The 4,545-nt window shown below is 40.1% G+C and overlaps 1 pseudogene; it reads right to left on the bottom strand.

Moving 5' to 3' along the window:
- Positions 1-554: 554 nt before the first annotated feature.
- On the bottom strand, positions 555-3,271 carry LOC141818617 (steroid (22S)-hydroxylase-like; annotated as a pseudogene).
- Between the last annotated feature and the right edge of the window lie 1,274 nt (positions 3,272-4,545).

Raw genomic sequence — 4,545 nt, 5'->3', positions numbered from 1 at the left:
GGCTAACTTCGAGAAGCACAAATGGGTCGACGACTGAGCATCACGAGTGATTCAAGTACCACGAACGTATAAAGTATATTGAGTGGGAATTAAACTTCATTGCATGGAAGCCCCACTTCTTACCATCGCATTAACAAAACTATAATACTTATGTGTTTAGTTCAGTTTGATTAGATAATAATATAAGCTTGTCAAATCATACATAAGTATCATCCATAAATATGAACGCATGACCCCTACGGTTACAGTGTAGCGGTTAGATTTTTCGGAGATAATCAGACATCTAAAGTTCGATACTTAAATGAGTCACTATGAATGCTTACAGTTAATATAATTAAAGATTATTTTATTATTTTTGGGGGGTGAAAATACAGTCTCCTCCCACCATAAAAAAAAACCAAAGTCACCTTTAGCGGCAAGTGCTAGTCTTGAATTGGGCTGAAACCAACACAAGCTACCCAGGAGTTCATCAAACATCGGCCATATAAAACATAAAGTATGTTTTTTTTCCCCAACTTAACTTGTGTTTCACACTACAAGTATGTATCATCCGCCTACAACTATTCCCTGTACAATACACACACAATATCGGATTAATCAGCAACATTGATCATTTTTCCAAATTTTGAAGCCTCTCTTGCTGCATTCATCAGCAATGACCAACCCCGGATTTGCATTAGGACCCGCCGGCTTCGTTAAAATCAAATATGCAATATAATTTTGAGTATGTATTTTGTCCAGTAAATTCGTTTTTCCTTGGAATCCTCAGATATTGGGGTAGACTTTTATGGGGAGTCCTCGCGGGAATTCGACGAAGGGGAATGCCAGTGGCTGATCCGGCTCGGCCAATTCCCACCTGTAGCGCAACACGAGGTGGTGCAAGAAGACCGCCAGCTCCAGCTTCGCCAGCTCCGAGCCCGCACATAGACGGGGGCCGCCGCCGTAAGGCATGAAGTTGTTCGTCGTCGCCGATGTCACGCCGTTCTTCTGCACGCAAAGTGTTCGTCGCATTGTTTGTTAGACTGACAAGCGCAAAGCACAAGGATAACGACGCTTGGAAAAAATGTCTGCACTTGGTTGTCATTGGTGTGCCTGACTTCCTTTTATTCTCTCAAAAAGCTCAATTAGTAATTGGTACCTCTACGTGGGATGTGCACGTGTACAGGTGGTACCAAAATCTGGCAACTGTGTCATCTTGGATTACAGTTTAGACCATAAGATAAAAACAATCCATTCCTTGGGCACGTCAACGAGCCACTTGGTTGTAGTATCAAATTTGCTAAATACTCACTCTTTGTTATGTTTCTCCTTGGCATTTTATGGAGACATTATGTGCTTTGCAAAAACCATGCAAATAAACAATGAGGAATTAGGACTCACCTGCCACCTCCATGGGTTAATTGGTGAGGATCATCATACAGTGAAGGATCCAAATGAACTGTAGCGAAAACAGGTAGAATTTTCCATCCACATGGAATCTTGTACCCTTATTTGCAAGTGATGCAGAACACTTGTTATAATCTCATCAATTCATGCATGAAGGATAATGTTTCTAGAGGTCGTACCTTTATATTCTACATCTTGAAGAACTTTTCTATGCACGAACCTTACAACATTGCCCAGTCGTAGGGTCTCATTTATCACCTTCATTTATGAACAAAATTAGCTCAAAGTTAATGAGGTTTAGTTACTGAAAGAGCTTACACATTGAGTGAATTCCATCTCTTTGTAGTCCTCCCAATTTAAACTTGTTTCTGCTCTTTGTAGCTTCTTACGTTCTATTTCTTTGTGCTCCTCCTAACAACATTCAGGTATATAAATCAATTATACAAGTAATAAGACAGACATTTATATTATATATCATTCGATGACTCCTTAATTACCTGGAGTTTTTTAACAGCTTTGGGACAACTCTCCAAGAAGAATATGGCTAAAGCCAAGGCGACTGATGAGGTTTCATGGCTAGCAAAGAGTAGGCTGAGCAAAAGGTCGAGGATCTGCTCTTTTGACAACTTTGAGTGCTTTAGAACCCAACTAAGTAGATCATCCACTTCCTCATCCCTCTCCTGCTCTCTCATCTCTTGCATCCTTTCTTGCATTTTTTGTTCAATCACATCGAGGATGTTTGATCGCGACTGCAAATCAAAGAGAGCTACTAGTATTTTTGTCAAGGAAAACGAACTGGTAAAATGACGGAAAATTAATACACAGGATGGCCTGATTGTCCAATGAAAGTGACCATTGACTTGTTAGCTTCCAAGGAAATGAAAGATATATATACCTTACATTGAATCTTCACAGTCATGTCTAATTATAAGTAGGTCACTGTAGCTTTCCATGTATTAATTATAACAAAAAATTAATTAATTTCAGATAATGTGTTGGCAATTTTAAAAACAGGTGATCATGGCAATGGATGATATGCATGCCTTCAAGGCCTTCCAGTATGGAGTCCCCGGAAATTCAGAGGTGCAGAAATGACTCCTTTCATGAAGGTTATGTACTCCAATCTCAGCTTCTCTGTCTTTGCTTCGTATGGCTCCATGCTCATAATATTCTTGGCCATCAAATTGAAGGTGAACTGAAGATAAACCCCAATCAAATTAACGAGCACTGCTCAATTCGTGTTAAAGAAGACGAACAGAGGAATCATAAGTACCCTTTTAGCCTCTTCTAGTGCTGAAAAAGGGGAGCCGTGAATCCAAGAGCGAAGCACGAGAAGGGAGTGGCGCTCGACCTCCGGCAAGAGGTGCGATCGAAGCCTGACGCTGCTCATGAAGTTGAGGGAGATAATTCGCATTTCGCGGTGCATGTCGCCGACTAGAACCAGCATGGACCACTTTCCCAGGATGCCGCCGATGCTGCTCGGATAGCTGCACTCGAACAGCTTCCCCTCGTTCTGCAGTATGAACCTGTTCAGCCCTGCGTCCGCCGACACGATCGTCGGCTCGCCGAAGAGATTCGACCGGTAGATCTTTCCGTACCTGGAAGCTCAGCGCGCGCCTCGTCATCAGCTGCATTCACTTTACGATTCAGGAACTCGCATTAGCAAGCAATAATACCTCGACAGATGTTTCTCCATGAAGTGGCCGACGGAAGTAGCGGGATGAGGCTTGAGATATCCGAAGGTTTCGCCGACGAAAGGCCATCCTTGGCGACCTGGCGGGAGCTTTAGCTGCTTTCTCTTCCATTTGATGAGTTTAATAGAGAGAAAGAGGGCCAGAGTTAGGAGGATGAGTAGGAATTCTACTGAGAAGTTGAGCATGGACATGGCTAGCTTGGCTCTCACTGAATCTTTGATCGATGTATAAGAAGGATCGATACTAGCGTTGGAGTGGGGAGGGGTCAGATGCCCACTTTATAGAACAAAAATAACCGAGTTCCTTATTGGAATTAGCTGGAAAGTCTCGCGTTTATTTGCTAATTATAATCCAGTAGTTGAGGAAAGGCTTGGCCAGTGTTCCACGGAGGAACAGTTCAAGCTGTGAAGAAGAATCAATCAATAACAACTATAATTGAAGAAGGATTTGTTAGATCACCTGAAAGAATCCGCTCTAAATTTTCTGCTAACAAACTTGTCCATATAAATTCTGCATCAATATTTTATTGGCAAAATCTAGTAAACGATCTATTGAAATGGAACGTATGTGTCACTTATAATACATGAAAATAATAGCAAAAAATGTATTTCAAATTCTTTTCTCTCTACTTGTTTGATCAGAACCACCTTGCTATATATCATCCTCTCCTAATAGACCCCTCAGGCTGTCTATAACAATCGGACTAATCAATCCATATTTTGTTATATATCTCACAGGATGTTGAATGCCTAGCTAGAGTTCATTACAAGACTATGAAATATTTATTTGATATCCAATCTTAAAACAAAACTAGATCATGAATTTATTGAGTCTTGTATTGTGGCAAAGAGATATACTCATATAAAAAAGATTTTGAAGAAACCTTGCTGGCCTTGTCTTTCTCATTATTATCATACATATTGATATGAAATGATGAAGTCTCATGCATATCAATGTAAACCAAACATCTTCACCAATTATATATATATACTATATGATTAAAAATCTATTTCAATTAATAAATTCTTTTATTCCAAGATCATTTATTAATTAAGGTGTACATGTTGCCTTCTCATCTCGCAGACGTAATTTGTTTAATTTTAAGTATAACTTAATTAACCATTTCCAAATGAACCTTTCAAGATGGACTACTGCTTCATCATCAAAAGCAGCTGACACAGAAGGGGGAAGAATCGATGCCATTCTTTCTTTCCACCTGCTGCCCCACTCCAATCAACAACTTCGCTTAATTATACTTTTAAAAAAAAGATTATCGCCGTGTAACAATGATTAAGAGGAAGATAAGAATAATAATGTCCTCTCAGTTTTCACTTTATCCATCCAGTGTCGACAGGTATTAGGTATTTGCCGATCCAGATGAAGGAGCCTCATCATGAGACGGGGAAGTAACTTTGAAATCCACTCCCCATTAATTTGTCTCTTTCTTTCTCCATGGAACAGAGGA

Source organism: Curcuma longa, unplaced genomic scaffold (genome assembly GCF_044706935.1).
Source record: "Curcuma longa cultivar G26 ecotype Majalengka, Jawa Barat unplaced genomic scaffold, ITB_CL_G26_1.1 contig_25491, whole genome shotgun sequence".
Lineage (NCBI taxonomy): Eukaryota > Viridiplantae > Streptophyta > Magnoliopsida > Zingiberales > Zingiberaceae > Curcuma > Curcuma longa.
Note: the sequence above shows the minus strand (reverse complement) of the source record. Positions and strands in the feature narration are given on the sequence as shown.